At 32.3% G+C, this 26771-nt stretch overlaps 1 protein-coding gene across 1 annotated transcript in view; it reads right to left on the reverse strand.

Annotated features, from left to right (window-relative positions):
* Positions 1 to 3109: 3109 nt before the first annotated feature.
* Positions 3110 to 26771, reverse strand: part of LOC136989063 (CUGBP Elav-like family member 4) — a 263922-nt gene continuing 240260 nt past the window's right edge. Inside the window, 1 exon segment of the mRNA XM_067287154.1 lies at positions 3110 to 7399. The gene's annotated coding sequence lies outside the window, so the exon portion shown is untranslated.

A 26771-nucleotide genomic window follows, 5' to 3' on the forward strand; every position in this document is an offset into this window, starting at 1 on the left:
TTTTCGGGGGTGGTCCGTCCGGATATGTCGGTTCCCGTCCCTCACCACCCGGCCGCCCCATTGTGGGCCTGGCCGAACCCATAATGGGCTTGCTATAAGAGGCCCTCTTAGTGCCCACAGGGCGGAAAGAGTTACAAAAAAAAAAAAAAACGAACGTTGAGATCAGCGCTTAGTCGGCGTTGAAAATTGGAATGTCCCGTAAGCATTGGCGTAGCCAGGATTTTGTTATGGGAGGGGCCTAGTAGAGGCTGTAATTTTCTGGGAGGGGCACCAGGTTAACTGGGGGCCGTGCCCACCCATGCCAGTAAGTATAAAATATGCCGTGCCAGAAATTTTTGCCCATTTTGACAGGTGCCCGTGAAATGCAGGTGGTCGCCTAAGCAGTTTTCACTGTATCACCATGACAGACAGTATATTATATATAAGGGTTTTTTTACCTCCTTGTGGGCACTAAGAGGACCTCTTTTAGCAAGCCCATTATGGGTTCGGCCAAGCCCACAATGGGGCGGCCGGGTGGTAAAGGACGGGCCGACGTATCAGGTCGGACCGCCGCAAAAAATTCCTGAGGATTTTTCGACCCATCCGGATTCTATCCCGGGTTCCCCGGAGCGGTGGGCTTCCTCCTTGACCGCTCGGCCATCGGGCCGTTGAACCCAAGGAGTAGGTCAAGGGAGTGTGGCACCACGAAAGGTAAAGGTGAAAAAACACTAGTAAACTTTCCAAAAATATTTTCCAAATATTTGTTTTTTTATATATTGTGTCGTGTGTTCTATTTCTATATTACTTATGAATTAATGTTTACATAAGGTAGGAATTTTATTCAGTTCGCATTAAAAATTTTATTTGTTCAACTCGACTACACAAGATTAAACCTTGGGTACGCCACTGGCCAGCGCACACAAGATTTAACGCGAGATTATAATTGTCCAACAGCGATTAATTTTAATATTGAAGCCGCCAACTAAATACTTGTAGTTATTTGGCGGATGTAATTCGTCAGATTCTGTGATTTTAAAGTTTGAAACTCCACTCTCTCACCGTAAACTCCTTCAATACCGGGGTGGACGCTTATCAGCCACCACCCACACCGGACAGGTGCAACAGTCGAGAGTGGCACCTAAAAGGACCATACTAGGCCAGCCTCTCCGTACTTATAGCCAAGACAGGGCTAGGGACACAGGTACACACGTCCCTAACCAGACATTTTGATCTTAGCCATAAGGCCGAGATGAGATCCAAGTTTTACACGGGATCTCGTTTGTTTTTTTTTAAATTACATAAATTATTTTTATAAATAGTAATAATTCAAATACCATTGCCACCTCTTTCGATATTAGGGCGTAAATACGAAGTGCTTATTTTATTTTGACCACTCATTTCTTTTATATCATCGCGGTCTTCGTAAAACCAAAATGCTTATATTTTCATATCACGCCCGTCCGGAACCATCTCGGTAAGATGTCGGGCACAAACTATTCAATTACGATCATGTGACCGTTATGACGGTCACATGATCGTGATTGAATAGTTAAAAATAAACTAAACCATGTTAAAGCGGAGTGACGCGTCACCCCGCTTTAACATGGTTTATTAAATTCCTACTATTAGTTCACACTCTCCCTATATACATATATATCTTGTTAAAATTTTCAATCGTTAATAAAATACTTTTTATTCATCCACTCAAGTTCAAATACATTTTTTTAAACTTGTAGTGGATGACACTTGATGCTGTTTTTTTTCAAATATTAATTCATTAATTAAATTTAATTATTTAATTTTAGTTTTATATGGGAGAAAAAATTTTTTTTATATAAGATATTTAGCATATGTATATACATATTTATATTAATTGTAATTATTTAATAAAAAGTAACTAGAATAAAATTTTTTGTTGACCTAAGTAGGAATTGACTTTAAAAAATTTTTTTTATATTACTTGTTTTTAAAAATTAATTTTACCGAAGAAATTAAATTACTTTCTTGAAATTAATTCTTAGGCATTAAAACCTTATTTTGAATTAATTTATTAAGTTAGAGATCTATTATTATTCATTAAAAAGTTTAAAACATTCTCGGAAATTGCCAATTTAATTAATTAAATTCTGCATAAATCTTAAATAACATATATAATCACGTGATGAAATGAATGCAATAAATTACTGTATTTTCATTGTGGAATAGTAATAGAAACTTTTGTCTTTTAAATGGTTGTGAAAACTACACGCAACAATAAGAAAAATCGAAAATGATTTTTCGGGTGCGAAATCTAAACCTTAAAATCGATCTTTGATTTTACTAACCATAAAATAGTTATTTAAAATGATACGTAGTTTAAAGTATGTTTTAGTTGTGTAGATCAGTGGTTCTTAACCTTTTTATACTCGCGGCCCACCAAATATTTCATAATTTTTTTGACCCCAATTTTTAATAATAATTTCTATTTGTTAAATTATCTATAATAAATTGATTTTTTTTATTATTGCTTTATTATTTTATATAATAAATGTAATGAATGTAAATCATAACTTTATTATTTCATTATCTACTTAAATAACATTCAAACTTCACAATTAAACACGAAAACTCATTAATTTTTAACAGAAAATAAAATAAGAAACATGCCGATAAATCGATCCAAAGTCGTGCTAAAACTAAACTAAAACACCCACATCCTGTCGTAAAGATTTTGCATATCTTTTGCAAAGATATTTAAACTTTCAAAGCCTGCTATTTTCCTAATTATTTTTAAAATTCCAAGCATTAATAGTTTTAGAATTGCTTTGGAATAAAAGAAGTAAATACTGCGGTGTAAGTAGCATATTTGCATTTACTTCTTCTGTACTAACAAAGTTGTATGTAGGAAGAAATAAAAAATAAATAAATAAAAAACTAAATAGGAAAACGTTATCTTTCTTATTTCACTTTTCAATACGATTTTCGGTTATACATCAATTTTCTTTTTATTATGAAGGAAATTTTGCATAATTTGGCAGCCCCCCCAGCAAACTTCTTATGGACCCCCAGGGGGCTGCGGCCCCTGTTAAGAATCACTGGTGTAGATAATCAATGTATGTGCATGTTGAAAAAATGAATAATCAACAAAGCATTTGTATTCCAAGGCTGCAGTTTTATTCCTTAGAAGATAAACATTACGGTACAAGAATGATATAACGAATCTGACAGAATATGCTAAATACAGTGTCCATGTGTTTACCAATTTCAATTTGTGAAATTCTTCCAACTGGATTTTTATTTTTTAATCACAAGTTTTGTAGAAGGACCTATCAGGCATTCTGCTGTGTTCCACTCTCGAGCAGAGGTTGTCGAGCGGATTCGATTTCAAAGGCCATTTTCATGCACACAAAGAAGTAGATTTCTTGAGAAAAATGAAGAATGGACTTTTTCTTAAACAGAAACAAAATATCAACGTAATTTTCTCAGTTAAAATTGAATCTAGTTCGCAAAACAGCAGCAGAATGCCGATCTACATCTGCTAAATTGTTTGATATGCTATGTACATGGTACGCTATTCAGGCTTCTCTTGTACCATTTTAATCTCCGATAAGATACATCACTGCCCGAATCAGGTACTTATAATAAGAAACTTTGGAAAAGACATTAAAAAAGGAGACAAAATTCAATAAATAAATAAATAAATAACATTACAAAAATGTCTTCTTTTTGCACGTCTTTTAACACTGTTTATAATACTTTACTTCGGTATTAATCTAGTCAACATTAAGGATACAATTCATACCCTTATCAAAACACATCGAAAATAAATACAGTATCTATGTGCACAAGCTCAGTTTTATAGATACAACATATATCAAAAATCATAAACTAGAACAGTATTTAAAAATTTATTTTATCATCAGTAATAACTTTTATAATAAGTGGTATCAACCATCGCAAACGGATGCCGTGATTTTTTTTTAATATTTTACAACATTATTCATTCTTATACAAATACGACTCATGGTTAATGATTATTTAAACTACTACTCCATTCCTACCACGAGCTGGAGAACAGTTTGAACCGTAACCAGTCCACGGTAATTAAAAAAAAACAATGATGATGAAAGTGTAGATGATGCAGTCATTACAAATATTTCTTTTATGGATACTTTACATAGTATTTAGGATTTACCAATCCATTTCCATGCATTAGTTATTTTTTGGTTTTTCTGGTAGTTTCCAAAACAATTTCCGAGTTGATATAAACATACGAATAAACCGTTAATTTTTTATGGTTTCAAATAAAGGATGGTATTATTTGATAGGGTGATATACAAAGTACGATTTATAAAACGTTTTTCTCAAAATCACGTTTCTTGTGAGCACTAAGATTATAGAAAGTATGTAATAACTGAGATGATAAGTATGGACTAATTTGGTCACCAATTCTCCAGTTCGCTTTCTATCGATTATGATTCATCTAAGGATGAAATATTAGCATAAAACTACGTTATTGTGACCTAAATATTTTTCCTAAACCGAGGTAAGTATATAATTTCTCGCGATCTAATTATCTTGATGTGCTTTTTCCCCTAAGATGGCATGACTAACTTTTTAAATAGGAGCTATATTTAATATAACTTAAGATATTTAAATTGAACTTCGCTTGTATTGTTAGCCGAAAATGTAATATGTGCAGAAATTATGCTACAGTATAATTAGAAATAAGTATTCTCTTAAGTCTATGTACAAAATTCTTTAACGTGGATAAGCAGAATTTAAATGTGACGGATCCAACTTGGTATCCCTTCAGCTCAATTGTAACTCTTCATTTATCAGAGTTGGCATCCAGTTTGAAGCACTTGATAAAGATCTCAATCAACCCATATCTTTCAATGAGGATGACACACTACTAAATTTAATGTAGATTATAAAAACATTCTTAAATGTTCCATTTTCTTATCTCACTTATGAGCTGAAACTATGCCTTGTGTATGCCCTGAGATCTTCTTTACATTGAAACCAAATATATATTAGCAAATTAAATTCCAATAATTCAAATATACAAAAGCTTTTTTGAAAAATTTCAGTTTATTATTTTTCGAGATTTTTATTTATTTATTTTTTATCCAAAAAGAACTATTTGGAAGATGGACACATTTATTATAATACAGTATATATGAAGATCTCATTGCAACTACAAGACCTGTACAAGCACAACATTGTAGTCAATATTACACAATTTCAGTGTAGAAAACATTTTTTTTTTTAAATGTGCTGTTTTGTTTAAACCCCCTTCAATATGGGTAGCAACAGTCTACGAAAGTCAGCAAATGCTTCTAAATCAATCTCAGATATCATACTGAGCTATATATATTTATATTTATATATATATATAACCATTCTTAAAGTGAGCATTGAACTGCAAATCCTTTAACTTAAAATTTAAATTTCCCCTTCTTCCATACCTGCTATTGAGTGAATGGTGGCAGGTTTATGGACTTGAATGTAACAAATAATAATGCTGACAAACATTGCACAAACATGGAACAAAATGACAGAGGGTGGTTAAGTACGTAGGTAGTGGAATGTTAACATCTTCTTTAATGCAGTTGGCTACTTTGTAGACTAAATTTTCTTTTCATTTATACAATTGGTGATGTCGAAAATATGTCATCTCTGGCAAGATCCATTGTCAAGACACAATTAGGACACCACACACTACAGAAAGTGTGTTCAAGGAAATTTCACAAAATAAATCACAAAGGAGGCAGCAATTTGCTCTATCTTGCTCGGGTAAAAATAGTATTCTGGATACTACATACCATTAAAGCATTCCTAGTAAATTTCACCATGTATTGTTCACTATGTATACATACTGGGTAGTTAAGCTCGTTAAAAGTACAGTAATACTGTAGTAGTCAAGCTGTAATAAGTACAGTTGGCTAATAATACTCAAATATTGATTTTTTTTTTCAAGCAACCAGCTGTTGCTTGATTTCTTAGGTGATGGAAATTTTAAATAATAACTAATAGAAACATATTGTGATTTGGCATTTCTGTTTCAGATGCATTTTTCTTTTCATGAATATATTCATAGTGCATGCCTTGGTCACCACAAAATATTCTACTATCTTGCCTGAAGAATTAAATTTTCTTAAATTTCTTAATTACTGTTGAACATACAAAGATGATGAGTTAGCCAGTGCAAAGTTATAAGGACAATTTCTTGAAATGGTATAAAATTAAATGAGAACTACAGAGGAAAATGCTTTCTAAAAATTCAAATTGGAATAAATTATTTCTATTCACTTATAAATAAATAGCCTAAACTAATATTTATAAAGTGCCTGATGTTAATGCATATGTTATTTTAATGCATATATGTTATTTTAATGGAAGGGCTTCAATAATTACATTATATTTTTCCTATAATGTGAGGATAATTAAGACAAACTGCAAAATTTTCAGATAAAAAGCTGAAAATCTGCTAATTTAAGGACCTATATGATCATCAATTAGTTTGCTAAACAAAGTGATCATACCAGCTCTTACTTTATATTTTCAATGTCATCAATTGTTAATTATGGAAATTTCATTTTTTCATTATATATAATTCTTCAATGAAAAATGGCTATATTAGAAATATTGCAGAATGCATTGAAAGAAAAGTACTTTTCTAAATGGAGAGAAAGACCGACAATTTATATATATATATATATATATATACATGGCAATTTCTGTACAGACACTGTCTAGCACAGTGTTTTCTTTTTCTTCTTTTTTTGGCGGTTTCTTGAGAGATAACTTTGATCAAGTTAACATGCAACAAAACTCAAATGCTATTATATTCTCAAACTTTATGTAACAGTTAAATCAGTGCAATTATCTCCTACTTAGTTTTTAAAACGTAAAATGCTGGCAGGAGATATGCACATAATTATTCTAGTCAAAACTAGAACCGAAAGGCTGCCAGTAGGCTCAATCCCATAAATGGAAGGCTCTGGATCTGGCACTTATTACTGAGGTCATATCAGCAGGAATATCTCTATATTTTTCTAAGCACAAAAATGCTTATGCAATTCATCTATCATTTCTAACTTTTTACAAAACCTGCCAGACCACATTCAAAAATCACATGGGGAAGATGTAGTGCAAAAGTCATAAAACCTATGAGTCATAAAATGGTTTTAACAGAATGTTCAAATGACATTAGCAAAAAGTAATATCTGGAATAATAATAATAATAAAGTGCTGGAGCTTCTTAACTATCTGGAATATCTACACAACAAGTTCAATAAATATTCTGGAATAAAGCTCAGGTTTATGGGTCTTATCCTTGCAACTAGACAAGGCAATGGATAATTGGGGTTTAATCTCTGTAGCTGGTAACTCAAGGCATGAACTTGTTCCCCATTGTCCACTTATTCTGTGGTTTCTGGAAAATAAAAAAGAAGTTGATATAATAAATATTTTATAATAAAATAAATATTTTGTTATTTCAATACAATACATTAAATTAATATAAATTTCTAAACACGTAATCATTAGAAAAATTTTAAAAATACTATAAAAGATTAAAGGATATTATTAATTTATTATAAATAAAAGCTAATGTTTATGTGTAGGATTGAATTTGTATACAATGTATACTCTTTAAAATATCTTGTATAGCAATTAGAAGGTATTTGCTTATATGTGAACATTAGTTCTTAAATTCATATCAGTTGAAACCTATTTTGTTGACCTTGAAAATTATTTTCATGGTCAGCAAAAAAGTCTCATCTGATTCTCCACGCATGACTTCCTATGTATTTTTGTTAAATTAATATAAACAAAATTAATACCTTCAGTACTTTTGGAATAAAAGGATTCAAGGGATTTTTGACTCAAACTGTACAGATATCTTCTGTATAATATGGTAGTTGAGTTCCAAAAATATGCCATGTTATGCAAATCTGTACTGTATGAAACTTAGGGTAAGGATCCAAAAGATAGCAAAAGTACACAATTCCTTTTTGTAATTAAGAGAAACGTGTTTATTAAAACAATCAATAATTAACTAACAATCACAATCAAAAGTATTGTACTGTACATTAATATTAATTTTTTATTCATTGCTAAACACCATTAAACAAAGATGTTTTTTTTTTTTTTTTGACAAAATATCATTATCTTCTGAACTTTCCTGTTGTCCTTAATCTTAAGTATCAGCAACATCTTGATTTTTCTCTACTTTTTCATAAAATCTGATATTTTCATTTGCTGGCATTTACCTAAGAGATCTTTAAAAATTTAATCTTTTTATGTAGTTACTTTTAATTTAATCTATAAAGACAAAACACAGTGACAGTCTTTGGGTTCATTTAGCAACATCACCAAGGACAGTGATATCTGGTTTATAGGAAATATACAATAAGAAGCTAGGTCAAGGAAGAAAAAAAATTGTAATCAGTTCTCATTAAAGAAAACCAGGCAAAAGGCATGAAATAATATTAAAAATTTCAACATTCTAAAATCCATGGGCAAATATGAGACAGCATACATGCTTGCTTGAATAAAAATAATATCAAATGATGGTGTTTACACTTAAAAGTTGTGTTTTGTATGGGGATGTCTTCAATTTTCAAACTATGTTAGAGTGCAACTGTGTTGTAAGAACATTATATAATACTCCTGTATATATACAGGTATCCCTTGTACAATATAGTCCCTGTCATATGTGACAAATATGTTCCAAGACCTCTCATCTAAATGGAAATTTGTGTAGCTAGCGAATCCCATTCACTTTTAAGTATTTCTCATACTAACATACCTATTACACATTTTTTTTTATATAAATAAGGCAAATAAACACTATATTAACAATAAATAGCATGATACCACAAATAATAAACAATTTTAAAACCTTTTTGGAAGCAGACTTTTTCTTTTCTAACTAAATCTAAAATTTAAAGTTTATTCTTTAAAGTAGAAACTTTACAGCATTTGTTTGGCTTAGAGTTACCACATCATTTGAATTTTGTAACAATGTTTGCAAAGCAATTAGCATAAATGAGACAAGAGAAACACTGACACAAAGTGTTGCAAGAAAGAACTCCAGATAAAGACTGATGTGTATCCCAGAGTTTAGTGAAAAACAAATAAAGAGTCACGGTAATGATTTCCCAGAACAAGAATGAGTGTGAATGAATGAGGTGCTGCAAGACTTCATGCACCTTAAAATGGCATGGATTTAGTGTGCAATTACAAATTTCTATTTCTGCTTTTTTGGATTGCCAATAGAATAAACCTGAAACTGCATATGGCCAAGTCCATACATGGTAGTGGGTCCTATTGTTATATATATACAGGGTGTTAGTTCAATGTATAGAGGTCAACGAGATGAGCATTTATTATGAAGCAACTTAGGGTGGGAAACAAAAATTAGCAGAGCTACAGCCTGCAGAAAATTTGTAGATGCTACCTTCCAACTGCTTCTGGGGATATATAAAGAGTATGATGTATGAAACACCAATGAAAACAAAGAAAGAATTGTCCATCTTTATCATTTCAGCTTTTGATACAATCAGAGGTCAACAAACACTCTTTGATAGAGTATGACAAAACATGGTTTATTGTCAGACTCTGTGTAGTGGAAGTTGGCAGTTTCTACTTTGAACACTTATTGTAAATACAAGAAAAATATTAATAAAGTTTCTTTTACTGTACTATATGTATGAACCTAGTATTCATTATCCCAAAACACTTACACAATAAGACAGAGAAAGTAAATGTACAGGCATGATGATGGTTGCCTGTACATTTACCACACAGGTGTGTCTAAATTTTCTGCAACACACTGCTCCACTAAGTTTTGTTTCTGACACTAAGTTGCTTCATAAAAAATGCTTATCTCATTGACCCATACCACCCCTTAAATTTATGGCACACCAAACATTAACTCTCTGTATATATATTTTATATTCTAGCAACTATAAAATTATATTAGAATATAATACAAATTCAATTGATATATTTATATAAATTGAATTTGTATTAAATTCTAATATAATTATATATATATATATATATATATAAAATGATCATAAGAAAAGTAATGAAAATAATTAGTTACTGTTGAAAAAGATTGGGCATTTGAAAGAACTTGAAATTCTACATTTATAAATACAGTCAAACCTCAATTTTTGAACAATTCATTCCTAAAAGTTGTTCCAAAAACAAAACAAATTTTCCCATAAGAAACAATATAAAATGGATTAATCCATTTTCAACCCCCCAAAATCTGTTAGATATAATGCCAAATGCCAATTATGGACTAATGAGAAATAAAAAAATTATAATACAGTTGAGTCCACATAAGTTGATACCCCAAGGGAAAGTGGAAATGTGTCAAGTTCTCTGATATGACAACTAAAACAAAGTTGAAAAAAAACCACAAAACTACAATTAGGAAAATACAGTAATGCTTCATACAGTACATGCAATGTATCTCTCTGACCTGGCACTAAAGTTGGTTTCTACTCGAAGTGCCTCAATGATTTCCATCACTATTTGTTTCAGTATCGGCCCTGAAATGGGAAGATTTGATGAATGAATTTGCTTTAGCCAATGTACCAGAGCATCTTTGACATCTTTGTATGGCAACTTACTCTGGCATTTTCAAGATAGCCACAACAAAGACCCAAGAAAAAGTTTCTTAATTTCCTCTTTTTTCTTCAGAATTCCCACCAATGTTGTTCTTGGAAGGTTTTCTTGTTTTGCAAATTTGGCTTGCAAAGTTTTATTACATTCAAATTCAGATACAAGTTTGTATTTTTTTTTTTTTTTTTTAACATAAGCATTGTTAGGTTTTGGATACTCATTTCTAACAGAAATGTGAAACACTTGCTGCAAATAATGCATGAATGAAAGGTGAGAAAATGCAAAATCGAATTCTGCTGTGACCTTAAGCTGTGTGGTGTGAACTCATTTTTTTTTCAGGAGGGGGTCAACTTATCAGATGTCTAAACGAGTGTGGGACAGAAAAAGTATGTTGATTTATCCAGTGGTGACGAGTTAAACGATGTCGAGTAAACCAGAGTTTTTTTAACATTAATGCCTATGTAAGTCAGCCAGGACCACAGAAAACTGACTACTTAACCAAAGGTGTTTAGTTACACCTATGATGACTTATGCAGACTTGACTTTACATTTAATAATAAATTTTTGTTATTTAATTTGACTTAAGCAACTTTAAACATGAATTCTTGAATGCCATTTATATTACATAAATGTCAATTATCACTTTTATTTAGAAAAGAAAATATATTTCTTACTAGACTATACAATACATGAGTCCATTTCTATCCATCCCTTCACACGCTTTCTTAGAGGCATTAACAAGTCTACGGCAGAACCATCCTTTTATTTGAGGCTACTGTCTGCCAACAAATGTAAAAAAGTTAAAATTCCTCTAGCGGTAGCACAGTGGCGTAGCGTGGGTGTCAGCCGCCCGGGGCGGAAGAAAATTTTGCCGCCCCCTTATTTAGGTATTTTTACATGATATTATTATTTATTGTGAAATTTTGCCGCCCCCTAAAAGTGCCGCCCCTACTACGCTACGCCACTGCGGTAGCAAACACAATTCTTTAAAAATAAAATTATTACATTAAAAATGTAATAATTTTATTGTTTTGTAAATGTAATTTTATGTGTTTGCTACCGCTAGAGGAATTTTAACTTTTTTGCATTTGTTGGCAGACAGTAGCCTCAAATAAAAGGACGGTTCCGTCGTAGACTTGTTAATGCCTCTAAGAAAGCGTGTGAAGGGACGGATAGAAATGGACTCATGTATTGTATAGTCTAGTAAGAAATATATTTTCTTTTCTAAATATGAAATCGTCCCGGCAATTTTTAATGAAATTAATGTCAATTATCACTGTTTTTATAAAAATTTTAATTAATTTGATTTAAATTTAACTGTGATGCATACTGAAAAATAGAAGTAGCATCTTTCCCACATGCACCTTGAAATCTAATTTAAATAGCAACATCATCGATGATTTGTGTCATGACCTCTAATGATGCAAGACAATCTCAACACTGCTAACTTCTGAATAGGTAGTCCTGTCATTGATTGGTCAGGCCATCAACTTTCTTTAACATAGGAAGTATAGGGAATTGACCATCTGTGGAGGGCTCTTGCCGAGTAGCTTGTTCGGCAACCAGTGCAATTATGAATTTGAAATTCTGTTTGTGAACCAATGTATTTGAAACCCAAGGTTTGACTGTATAAAAATTTAACTTGAAATTAAATTAATCAGGATAATTTTCATTCTACAATTTTATTAGAAAAATTTATTGAGTTTAAATTTCTATGTTAAACCAATAGAAAAGTTTTCACTGAGAATGGAAACATAATTTCTTAAACATATGCATTTAATAAAAACTTCTAACATCAAAATTTTTTTTAAATTATGCAATTGATGAAAGATGAAATTAAGCACTGTTTTGGATTATATTACTGTTATTTTTTTATAAAAATAATAATTCTTTGTTTAACAGGCATAATCCTAGATCCACTTGTAAACTGGAAATCTCAAACTGTTATTTTAATGGGGGTTGAGGAGGCCACTGAGCTGTACCTCTTGAGAAGAAAATTGGTTAAGTTGGTCACTGATTACATCCACGAGTAGTGTCATCATCGTCATGCCGGAGAACTGATTCCGGACAGCAAAGGAGCCAACAGTCGTTATCATGAGTTCCCTTTACAGAAATATATACAAGGGTTACAATTACATCGACCATGGAAAGAATGTTCGGAGTGCAAGGTGAGATGAACATACAGTTGAGTTCTCTGATATGACAACTAAAACAAAGTTGAAAAAAAACCACAGAACTACAATCTTGAAAGTCTGAACAGAAACACATTGACCCAGAAAAGTGAGTTAGCCTCATTCTTGACATCACATAGGTTGGGGACGGTGATCAAATGCCTTGTTGCTAACTGCCGCAGTACCCTCTTCCTAGTGTAAATGATATCGTGTGGCTAACGAAAATGTGCCGGGAATTGGACGCATCTTCCTGAGCCTGTTGTGATCTTGGGTCTCGGTTTCTTGTTTCAAGTGCGTTGTGCCCAGTGACTTAGGGTATGTACAGTATTCTGTAGAATGAGAAACTTGTCCCGTGTCTGTCTCTTGGTTGTCGTTTGTTGGTGCTCTATCACTTTGGGAACGATGTTCTACTAAAGAGTAAGCCGGTTTAAGTCTATCTATAGAGATAACTATCTCTTTTTGGCATATGCGGACTTTGAAAAACTTGTCTGTCCGCTGCAGTACAGGAAAGGATCCATCGTATGGTGGCTGCAGCAGTGGCTGTACAGCATTGTGCCACACAATAGCATGAGTGCAGCACTGTAGGTCCCAAGGGATGAATATTTTCTTTGTACTGTGGCATCTTGTTGGCATTGGTGTTAGTTTGTGCATTAGCTCTTTGAACTGTTGGACAAAAGCTGATGCGTTAGAGTTTGGTGGTGTAGGGGCGAGGAAATTGCCGGGTAGCTGTAAAGATGTCCCGTAGACGAGTTTGGTGGTTGTTACTTTGATGTCCTCATTAAAGGCAGCTCGCATCCCTAGCAGCACTGATGATAAGACCTCCATCCAACGTTCAGTGAAGCAAGCCTTGAGAGCCGATTTGAGTCTGCGGTGATTGTTCTCTACCAGGCTGTTTGCCATTAGATGAAAAGCTGTAGAGTGGATATGGCTGCTGCCCAATAGTTTGGTCAAGGCTCGGAATAGGTGTGATTCAAATTGCCTATCCTGATCGGTAGCAACAGTGTTCGGTACACCGTAATGCGCAACCCACTGACCATAAAACACCTTTGCAACAGTATCTGCAGTGCAGTCAGCGATTGGGAAAGCCTCCACCCAACAGATGAACCTATTGATGAACTTGAGACAATATATGCTATCTTGTGAAGGCGCAAGGGGACCTACGATGTCCACGTGGATGTGTTTGAAATGGGCATCAGGGACCTGAAGGTTTTGGACAGGGCTCCAAGTGTGCCTATGAATTTTCATTTGTTGGCAGGTTTTGGCCCACATACAGGAGTCTTTTCTGATGGAGAGCCAAACAAAATGGCTGGTTAATAATTTTGTGGTAGCTCTTATCTCAGGATGAGCCAAATTGTGTATGGTGTCGAAAATTTGTTTGCAGAATTTCTCCAAGATATATGGGCAAATTTTGTCTGTAGATATATCACAGAATAAGTTGGGGTCTGCGTCTGTTAATGGCATATGCTTCAGGCTGTCCCTTTGTTATAATGCAGTGTACGAGTGCCTTGGGCATCCTTGTGGGGTAAGGGTGGAAAATGTCGGCGTACTTTTCCACTACTACCGGAGTACTACAAGATACTCCGGTATGCCAAGCTGGCTATTAGCGTTACTTCAGGAATTTTCATCTCAATCTTTTTACCTGTGGTGAATAGGTTTGTAATTGAACCACAGAGACATCTGCCTTTTAGGTCGATTAGCAATCCATAGTGCCGCAGAAAATCGGCACCTATAATTGGCTTACTAACGTCAGCTAGTACGAATGGCCACTGGAGATGGCAGCGGAGATTAAGTTTGAGTGTGACTAACTTGGTACCATACGTTCATATTGGTGTACTATTTGCTGAATAGAGCTTCATGGCGTGAGGTCATCCCGCATGCCTTTCCTTGAGAAAGGCAAAACGCACACATCACTTTAGCTATCTACCAGGTACTCACGGTTAGAAACGGGGTTGAAGATGAATAAATGGCTCTTATTATTGGGTCTGAAATCGCAGTGGGCCATCTCATGTGATTTCCTTAGGGGTTTTCCAACTGGTGAAAAGAGCATGGGGAGCGGCAGCATTTTGCCTCTCGCCTGTATTTCTGATGATACCAACACTGGTTGCTAGCATCACCTTTCGACATCTTTGAGCACTGTCGCTACCGTGGTCTTCCCTGTCTAGCTTTTTCCTGAGAATAGCTAATCGTTCGATTCTCTAACTTAAAGATTCTACCTGTGTCTGGAGCTCGTTTAACTGGCCTTTGGTATTATCTGAGCCCTTTTGAACTTCATTAATGCTTGCATATGTTACTTCACCTATTTTGTCAGCCATGGTGGCTAAGTTTTCTAAGCCGTTGTCAGAGGATTGCCTGAGTCTGATGCGGCAGTTGCTGTTGGGACTGTCCTGCCAAAAGTGGGATGTCTGGTCACCTTATCAAAGGGTCAAATTTGACACAATTCCAATACTTTCCTGTGTTATATAAAAAGCTTGTAAAGTAAAACCAGTTGCTTCCAACACTAAGCTAGTAATACTTTGTTAGACTCAGTTTTTCATCAGTACAACAATATGGTTGCTCCCATATGTTACCAATTTTGCTACAGAGAGTACAAATTTCCTTTATTTTTGGATGAAGACATTTTGCTTCAGACAATTGAAAACAGTATGAATGTTATATAAATAATGTATAATATTATTTTTAGTGTAATGGCAAAACTTTGTAATAGTTACTTTTCTGACATTTTGAAAGCACACACTAATCATTCAGTAATTCTTTGCTATATTATGTCATTTCTTGTGCACTGAAAGAACTGGTACTGATACCAAAGTTTATTTATAACTTGTCGATTATTGTTTTTATGCATCAGTATTTTAATATAACATGTATATCATTACAACATTTTCATTGCTGTTTATTGTATATTAAAGAAAAATGCAGCTCATATAGAAACTTGCTGCATATATATATTTTTATCATATAGTTTTTAGCATATACAGTACAGTGTGTGTATATGCTAAAAACATAGATTCATAGGTAAATAATTTTTTTGTAGTGTTTTATTGTCATTTGGGAAAATTAGCTGGGGCTATTCAGACAGACTGAAAATAAGTTAGAATTTTTTCCTTAAAAAAAATGATGGAAAACACTTCCTAATATCTGATTCCCAATATTTGAATTATTTTCAGGAATGTATTAAACTCAGGTAATTGGTATCACTGTATTTTTGTTCTACAATTATTTCTTTATTTTTCTTAAAGTTACTCAATTACACTGAAAGCTATTTATTTATTTTACATTTAATTGGAACTGTCAATGGACAATAGATTTCCACCCCCATATAACAAAATTACCCAAGATTACAATAAAATACAATTAAAAATTAATGACAAAAATAAATATAATAAAAATTATATAACAACAAGAAATATAAAAAAAGAAAAAAGGGAAGGCAAAATGACATAAGGACAAAACAAAATCTCACATTATATAGAAGTTGTTGGCATAAATGTTTGTATTTTGTAAAGTTTTAGTGAAGGTGATTTTCAACAGAAGACATTTAATCAATGAAACGATAAAAGAAAGATCTATGAAATAGTGATAATCGATAAAAAGGAGTATGTAGACATGATAGTGATCATGTTTTCCTGGAAGAAGCTTTCAGTTTGAGCCAATAGTTGGATATTATGCCATTAAAATATTTATAAGTTAAAATACAATCGAAGTATTTGACCCTTTCTTTGAAATCAGGTAATCCCAGTCTGACTCTTGCAACTTTGGCATGATTAGTATATGGTAGATGGCAAAATTTGTTCAGAAGAAAATATACTTTGTTTATTTCATTAATAATTTTGTTCAGTACAGACACTGCCCAGATTGATAAGCAGTAGTCAATTAAAGACTGAAAGTTTGAAAAGAAAATTAACTTTAGTATGTTTTTTGAGGATATTGGCCTACAGAAATACCATAAAATTCCCTGGTGTATTGCAATAGATAACAGAAGACTATAGGCATATAAGTATCTTATCCAGGTGCATTTCAAGAGCAAGTTCTGAACATATACTAATTTTTTCAGTGTATTTATTTTGTATCTTGTGTGTGTTTAGAAAATGTCTATCATGTAAATGATTTTTGTGTCTAGTTTGTTGTGATAGATTGTGTTTCTATGATTATAACTTAATCATAGTTTGTTGAGCTGAAATTTTCAAATTGCAGACCTATAAATATCCACTGGCATCCATCTGTGTTGTCTGTCCTTTCTTAATCTTGAGAATGAGTTGGATAGATGAAAGTTGAAACTAAATATGGAAAGCTTAGGAGCAGGAGGCCCCAATTAACTATAGTAGAGTCCTGCTAGTCCGAACACATTTCAGTCGGTGGAGAGTAGGGTTTCTCCAATGGGATCCTAGCTGTTTTTTAACCCAGGAAATTCTTCTCATCCCGGGAAATTCCACAAATCTCTTAAAAATCCACTTTTTTCTTATTTTGTGTTAAAGTTGAGGAAATTTTGCAAACAGAAAGTATATTATTAACCATAAACCATCAGAATACATTTGTATTTATTAATTTTAAGCCTGCTTATTAGTTTTTTAATTTTCACTTATTATGGCATGACACAGATTGTCAATAATCAATATGTAGCCTATTTGTGACAGGACTCTGATATTTCTTTACTTGTCAGAACCTGTAATATCTGGAATAATTGTGCTTATGTTGTCTTAAATTTTAACCATGCCCAGTAGCTTCAATAATTACATTATGCCAGGTTGCATAAATTAGGCAAGGATACAAACAAGTATGAAGTAGCCTATGCAAGTATGAAGTTTTTCTTCATAAACCTGATTATTAAAGCCAAACAAACTGCCAAATTATTAGGCTTTAAGCTAAATGCCACTATTAAAGCAGCTGAGGTAGACAAACCAAGAATACTAGATGGCAAAAAAATACTGTAACACATCTGGAAAATGAACTAGAAATCTTCCAAGCTACAGGTGAAAAAAAACATAACATCTGTCTTCTCTTAAATGCATCAACCACATCAATTGAATCGAAAAGGGCATTCTCGGTAGCAGGACTTTTCATTAATAAAATAAGAATCAAATTGAGTGATCGGAGTATTGACAATCTTTGCTTTTTAAAATCTTATTATAAAAATTTACAATAATATTTTGTTTTATTTAAATAACAAAAATGATCTTCTAACTTAGAGGTTTGTTCTAAGTTCATTTTTTTTCTTTAAATTTTCAATTTGATTCAAAGGCATTTTTGTTGTAAGCAGTTTCCAACAAACTTTAATAAATTTTTTCTATTTGTGAAAAATTCTACATAACTCAAAAGTAATTTTTTATACATATTTTACACAGCATTATTATTATTATTTTGAAGATTGCAGGAAGTATTAAGTTACTTAAAAATGAAAAAGAATTATATCATTTGATTTTGAGATTTATTTTATATCTTAAAAATAATTAATTATATCTCAGGATTACCCAGTATCCCGGGAAACAGTTCATTTTTTCCTGGAATCCCGAGACAAGCAAAAGACTGGGAAATAAGAAACCCTAGTAGAGAGCAAATATGTGTTTTTGTATTTTCCACTTGAATTTAAATGGTATTAATGGTACAAAAAGATTTAGAATTCCACAATAAAAAAAATTGTATTTTATTGTAGTACTGTAATAATACTGTACAAAATTAACCTTTCTGCAGTGGGTTAGTCAGGTATGGTGCTATCACTATGTAGTGGAGAATAAACGTGGAAAATTTTTAAAGTATTTTCCCACACATTTTTCTCATTACCATTTCGGAAAAAAATTTTTTAAACAGTTATGTCTAATAAAGAAAAGTTTTTTTTTATTGTCACATAATTCGTTTTTTATCTGAATTATTTTTTTTCGCAGTAGTTTTTGGTTAGTTTTTGGCGATATCCACAAAAGAATTTTGCGGATATATCCATCATTCACCAGTGCCGCACGATCGCCCTTGACGGATATATTCGTCAGTCACTGCAGAGTGGTTAATAAATCAGTGTTTGACATGGCCTATTAAAACAACAGATCTATGCTGTACTTACTCAAAAAACAGAAACAAAAGTCATTGATGGTATTGGATCTATATAAACCAGACCTGTTTTACTGCTTGCTTCTGCATTATTTCAATTATTTGGCTAATCTGAAAATCTGCTAATCCAAACAGGGCTTAGTCCCAATTAGTTCAGACTAGCAAGACTCTACTGCATATATTATTATTATTATTATTATTATTATTTCAATTCAAAATGGAGTTAGTTAGATGACTGATAAAACTCTAATGTTATCGGGAAAAGTACGATTTACAGGAACAAGACACTAATAAAATCAAGAGCATATATTTTAAATTAAATAAATTAAAAATATCATTAAAAATTGGTTGCAGATGAGCATTGTGATGATGTCACAATAATTTTGTCAATAGTTTTTATACATGCCTTTTTTTTTTTAAACTGTCTATAGCAGGGGTTCCCAACCTTGTGCCTGTGTCAAAGTGTTGAAATAATGAAAAAAATTTGAGCAAATCCTTTATCACATAGATTGTTTAAAGACCTCATAGAAAAGGACAAATCTTCCCAGATGACCTTATCTTAAATACAGATATAAGATGGTTAAGTAAATGCAAAGCACTTAGCCAATTTTTTGATCTTTTGGAAGAGAGAAAAAAAGTCAAAGATTTGAACAATTAGATAACCTACAATGGTTGATGGACTTGGCTTTTTTAACAGACATATGTAAAAAATTTAACGGTTTAAACATGGATCTCAGGGAATAAATAAACATTTAGCTGAAATGATTAGCTCTATAAAAGCATTCAGAGCCAAAATACAGTTTTGGATAAATAATATGTTGAAAAATTATCTTGTACACTGATGAAAAAGTGACTGGTGAAGATAATTTTGACCTAACATTATTTATTACTCATCTTGAAATACTTTTGGAACAATTTGAAAGTAGATTCCAGCAATTTACCATTATCGAATCTGTGGCTACATTTTTTGTAAATCCTTTTACTACACAAGTAGACATTACTGACACTGCTAAATCTATAGCAGAACTTCTTTAAGAAGAAACATTGATAATTGAAGAAGAGATTTTAGATTTCCAAAATGACATCATATTAAAATCTCACAATACGATGAAAACTTTTGGAATTTAGTTGATCATAAAAAGTATAATCTTTTGAAAAAAGGAGCCTTCAAAATCAAATCCTGTTTTGATTCCACATATTTGTGTGAATCTTTATTTTCCACCATGAATATTATAAAATCAAAAATCAGATCTCAACTTAATAATCTTGAAAGATTGTTTACGATTGGGATTATCAACTTACACTCCCAACTGTGAGAAATTAGCAAATGAAATATACTGTCAAAGATCACACTAATTCAACTTTTATAATAAATATATGTTACAAAATGCATGTTATAATAAAAAACATGATATTTAATTTTTTCAAAATCCGATTTGTGCCTGCCACTATTTTTTGCAATCTTGAATGCGCCCACGACACAAAAAGGTTGGGAACCCCTGGTCTACAATATGTATTTTTAGTACAGTTGCTGATTATGCAACTGTACTAAAAATTACAATACAAGTAATTTATATTATGTGCAACCTTTTCATGTATTATAATAGACAAAGAAAACAGTCAGATGGCATTAAAATTCTTCTTAAAACAGTAGTTTCAACAATACAAAATTGTCATCATCAGGTTAATGAATATCAAATAAATATCAAGAACTGTTGTTGAAAGTACTTACATTATAAAAAGGATTTTCATGCTGTCTGACAGTATTTTGTCTATTATTATATTACATTTGGCTTAGAATTTAACATAGTATTTTCAAGTATTATGTTATATTTGGTTATGTCAATTTAAATAGTCTTTATGCCAAAAGCTTGCAGTATGTTGTATAGTTTTGAAAATAATCTGTTCCCCATAACAATTCTGTCCCCATAAGTGTAGGTGATGCAATAGTAAGAGGGTTTGTAGGGACGGACTAGCCTCTTTGTTTCGTTCCTTCAAACAGTTGCCTAAATAGACATATCAGGAAAAAAAATCAATGTAGGTAACCCGATCTGATCTAACGAATTCCGCTCCACTGGTTCATCACACAGAACTCAAACAGTCAAATATCTCTACACAAAAAAAACTTTATTCTCTAATTCCACTTTCGGAGACCATCACTTCACCCTTCCTCTCTAACAGGTCCCAACCTACTCTCTCGTCCCTCTTCCACCTTTTTCTCCCCTCTTATTACCCTGTGCAAATGGATTGCACATGGTCTGACAAAACTGCAGTTGAGGGAAGACGAGGAAGTCTGATATCACTACAATCAAAATATTAATTAAGTATTTAATCTTTTATATTAAAACAATACTTACGTATAAAGTAAATAATACAATCCTCTACATTTAAAATATAGGTGATTTAGTTATAAAACTATGCATCCATACAAGTACAGGTATATCATCTACAGATATGAAATGTAATAATATCTATTGTCTTTTGTAATGTTTGATGTTTCATCTGTATTGTGTGTTGTTTAATCTATTGGACAGTGGGTTTAAAGCCAGACAAAATCAGAGTGAATATAAGAAATCTCTTTGTGAAATACCTTGCCTTATGTGTATTTCATTTGTTTCAATGTATGTACATGCCATGAAATTTGAAGTGTAGTGTTTTTCTCTAGTTTTGCATTGTGTTTTCAATTGTTGGATATTTTGCTTATGTGCAGTGAAAATAAGCAAAATATTTTAACTATGAATGTATTTTAGTAATATGTGTATATTTAGATAGTGTAGAGCTTAGTGACACAAATACTCAAAATAATTTTGTATGGATAATCTGCAGTTATCTGTATTTGAAAGATAATTTGAAAGGGGATAACTTACATGTATGGTGGACGTCACGCCAAAAATTTTACTGATTGGAGAGAAAATTCACACAAAAAGACATTAACTATCATTTTACTGTATGTTTTATTTTCTTACGAGCACTTTCGACGCAGTAAAAGATGTTGTCCTCAGGTAAATACGAAATTGTACCAATTTCGAACAAAATTTTTAATTGAAATAAGAACGGTATTAGCCATTTGGAACTTTATAACATTTAGAACAAGAAATTTTTAAAACTTAAATTTGAAAAATGCATAACAACAAGGCACATGCATCTTAATACACAGAGTAGGCAAAGGGTGTAGGAACAGAGCTAATATTGATGTTTTAATCGCTTGTATAAATTAATCTAGATTCTGAGTGAATCCAGGGTGGGGGAGTTGCAAGGCGACAACAACTTGGTGAAAAGGGTCGCCCAAACATACCTAGCCCCCTTCATCACAGCACCTGAGCATCACCACCCGGTTTCAAAGCAGAGTGTGTTGGTGTTGCAATATCATCCTGGAGAGCTCAGTGTCACACCTTCCTACCGCAACAGAATGTTGGTGCTCAGAAATGCAACTAGAGAGCATTCTAGTGGTTACCCCTATATAATGGGTGTGTACACCAGACACTGGGTTTTCCAATGAAATAGAGTAAACAGCTGACTTTTCTAGGATTGAAACTGCATCCCTATCATTACATAAAAGTCTCCTCAGATTTGGACAGGGGGCAATGGGTAAAAGCAATGCATTCTGCCTAAATATGCGACAAATGCGGGCTGTGAGGAGGCCACAAAATGGTATGGAAGGACAGACTACTGTCCAGTCCCTTGGGTTATGTAAGATAGTTGCAGGGTAAAGGGACCTTTCAACTCTGTTTAGGATGTGATTATACTTGGAAGGGCCATATCCCACCGCACATACCACTGAGCAGATGGTGTCGAGCTCAGAGTTGGTAAAGACTTGTGTGAAAGGTAATAGAAAGGCCCTTCTAATTAATGGAGCTATGTTACCAAACTTGTGGAAAGGGGATAAAGGTTACACAATGAGGTGGGTTATATTTTAAATTCCAATCCACATTAAAACAAAAGAACATTAATTAATGATTCAAAAAAATATTACTTGTGACAAAATTCTAAAAATGATAATATAAAATTGAAATATTAAAACTCATGACAAAATTGTATTTAAAAGGTTAAAACCTTCTTTCTGAACTTCCTCACAATTATCCTTCACATCCTCAGTTTAAGGGCAGGTATTAATGAACTAATATAATAATGAAAACAGTGTAAAAATTTACAAATTAATGTAATTTAAATGGTATCATTTTTCAATTTTCATTTCAATAATTTTTATTGTGTTAATTTTCAATTAGATTTCTTCTGGTTTATTAATATAAAATTCAGGAAATCTATAAAGGAATAAATTGAAATTTTTATATCATCATAAGGTTTATTAATAAATAATGATTGCCATATTTCTATCACGTACTAATCTGCCACATTTATATCATGTACCATTTATTAATGATCATCCGACACATTTTGCAAGCTGAAATTTTTAATTAGTTAAAACTGTTAATTATAAAAAACAAAAAATCTTTTCAAAATTGCTGAACATTATTTTTTCCTCCTTATGGAAGCTACATATTTTTACAGTTGCAGATTATTAACAGGATAAATTATTTTTATAAAATAAAATGTGTTATTTTAAATCTTAATAATTCAGTAATTTTGAAAAGATTTTTTGTTTTTTATAATTAACAGTTTTAACTAATTAAAAATTTTGGTTTGCAAAATGTGTCGGATGATCATTAATAAATAATACATGATACAAATGTGGCAGAAGACTCATTATTACATATTGCTGTTACAACAACATTGACATTAAAGAACATTAATGTCAAATGATTGTGAATTAATAAGAGAAAGTTTTTTTTGCACTGAAACATACTAGACTTATTAGTAGTTAGCCAACCTATAGTCTGAATAATCTTGAAATTAATGTGATTATTATAGATTATTTGGGCTTGGTTGTTTATATATATTTACAATGATTTAACAGAAATGAAATAGCAAAAGCAATAATTTAATGCTTGAGATGAAAACTTCTAAACTGCATACCAGTAATTATATTGCTTTCAATAGCTGATTCAACAGGTGCAGAGTATACAGTGGGGCAGGTTATATGAAGGTTTTATTTTTGTTCTAGCAATTTTCTGCAGGTTATACATTGTCACAGGTTATCCACACAAAATTGCAGTACTGCAAAAATTTGGATTCATTTAATCAAAATTCAAACTTGAAGCTGATCTAATCAATGCCAAATCATATCATTCAAAGAGAACTTACTTGAATATGCTCTAGCAAGAAAATTAATAGGAGAGATAGTAAAAATGAGGTTTGCCATAATTGTGGTAATAGCAATCACCCAGTTCAGAAATGTCTTGTTTAGAAAGGCTGTGTGTGAAAAATGTAAAAAGGGTTACTATGTACAGTACATCTGTAAAAGCTTAAGTGATAGAACAGTGAACATACAAGCCATAAAAGAATATGATGTAATCACTAATCATACTATTAGTGTATTATCCTCCTGTGTTACAAGGATAAGGTAGGACAATATCCAGGTTCTGAAATGAGGCAGGTATAATGAAGCCCACCAAAGATACTATAATCAGCAAGGAGACTGAAATTATTGAAATTTACAAACAGAATAAGCAACAACTGTATAAATCATCACAATGTTGATGGATCATCAAATGCATGAAGGATGTTGTATTATTAGAATTTCAATTCTCAAAGATGATCATCCTTAAGAATATGATGTTATTTTCACAATATTTATGTATGGAGTTTTATTTATTGGTAATTTATTTTTGACAATGAAATCAGATATTTCCATACGGTAAAAACTGGCATGCCAGTTTAAGTGAGATTATAGATCCCTCTCTACAGGGTTCATTAAAAAAAATGAATGCATTTTTATCCTGAAACTGCGAAACTGTCATCAAAAACTACAATTACGTGTTTAATTTCTTCATTTTGTCTTCTTTCTAACAACATAAAATACTCATGAGTGATGAAATTCCTTTTTTTACATTTATTTTGTTTATTTTTGCATTTTTAAACCAAATTACAATATGTTAAATTTAAGAAACTGGCTGTAAATTATCTCAGCTTTACACTCACTAACATCAACTTTGTGTGAAATTTGAGAGGAAGGTGTTATATTAAGGTCAGGATAGATGATCAGTGTAGCCCATACTGACTAACTGCTGCTGCTGCTGCTGTCAATAAGTCATTAATTGTTTTATTGTTTTGTAAACAAAAATGCTCTTCCTAATTTTAGATCAGCCAAATTACAACATAATTATTTTATTGTACTTGAAAGAATGTTCTTTTTAATGTTTAATCAACAACTAGTATCAACAACTAGTTTTATTAGATCTGATTAATTTTATATTTTAGTAGCAGTTTAACCGGCATGCTAGTAACCCTGGAGTTTCTGGCTTATCTATTGGCTAATTTTGTACTGAATGAGTTTTATATTTAAATGTTAAATTTGAATAAATTCACAAGGAATTTGTAAATTTGAGGCAATTCTCAATGTTCTGTAGTTGATAATGGCTGATAAAAACAATCAAAAATATTCATTTCATTAAAAATTATCTACTGAATCAAAAAGATTTTGTTGATAGTATTAATCATCTCATTACACATGAGCATGACACAAGTTTAATAAAATGACAGAAATCAGAGGGTTAATGTAGACGTTTAGTTATAACAAGTTTTGACCAATCACATAAGCTAAATGTGCTTCTGCTTATTGTAGTTGTATAAGAAAAATTAATGTCTGGTTTCCTGCAGAGCAGCACCTCTATCAAATTGGCATCTGCCAAAAGTGATAACAATTGTATGTTAAATGCCATTGGTGATGAATAACATTCAAAGAGAGCACTCTGTCTATCACAAGTCAATTTTACAACACACTATGTCTATCACTATGTTTGAATGCCATAGCAAGCCCCGTTCTTCACCACCCAGTTGGCCTGGTCCAACCCATAATGGACATGCTAAAATAAGATCTGTTAGTTCCCACAGGGTGGAGAGAATTAAAAAACAAGAAAAGACTATGGCAAAACAATATAAAAGATTTGTAGTGGAAAAAAAGAGTGGAGCATCAGTTTGTAAAACAAACCAATTCTGATATATCAGGAGCATTCTAATATGCCAATATATTAGTTTCAAATCAGCTTCAGTTATCATCTTTGGTATAAACGTTTACCATTTGGAATCACAACTGCTCCTGAATTCTACCAAAACCAACTATCCAGATCCTTGAGAAGCTTGAAGTAGTAATAAATAATATAGATGACTTGTTAGAGTATGGTAATAACATAGAACAACATGATGCATATGAAATATGGTTTTGCAGTAACTATAAGAAGTGGGAATCATACTCAATTCTGACGAATCTGTTTGCTGCAAAATATGTTCTTAGTAGTGTTGCCACCTTTTCAAAATTGCTGACCCAAATGGCAGGTCAGGTTTGTTCGAACAGAAGTCTCTGAAGCATGCACAATGTGATTTTACCATATGAAGAATAACATGCACGCCAGTTCTAAACCAGTTAGGAACTTGTGTAGGAGCAACTTAAACTAAGAAATGAAATAACTTAGTTTTAAAGACCTGAAAAGCAAAAAAAAAAAAAAAAAATTGACAGGTTGCGATGTATGTTAGCGTAAGATTACGAATTAACTTTCGGTGGGAGTGTGAAGTCTTTCGCTGTTAAAATAAAGTAAATTTATAAAAATATTTGCTAGCACTTTGTTTCATCATAATTTCACAATTTCTACAAAATCCTGGACAAAATTAATCGTTAACCCAGATAATAAATTAAAAACCGGACAGGTGGAAACACTAGTTGCAAGCTTTGAATGAATGACCAACAATTTGGATACAAGAAAAACCCCCATGGACTGAGGAAAAGAAGATGGAAGCATGTATTGTGTGTAAGAAGTTCTCATGTGGTCTCTCATGCAAAAGAAAGACATATGACCCAGGTACTTTTGTTCTGTCCTATCCTCCATCTTTGCTACTTCTTGCCCT

Source organism: Centruroides vittatus, unplaced genomic scaffold (genome assembly GCF_030686945.1).
Source record: "Centruroides vittatus isolate TY-2023 unplaced genomic scaffold, ASM3068694v2 scaffold_435, whole genome shotgun sequence".
In the NCBI taxonomy this organism is placed as follows: Eukaryota; Metazoa; Arthropoda; class Arachnida; order Scorpiones; family Buthidae; genus Centruroides; species Centruroides vittatus.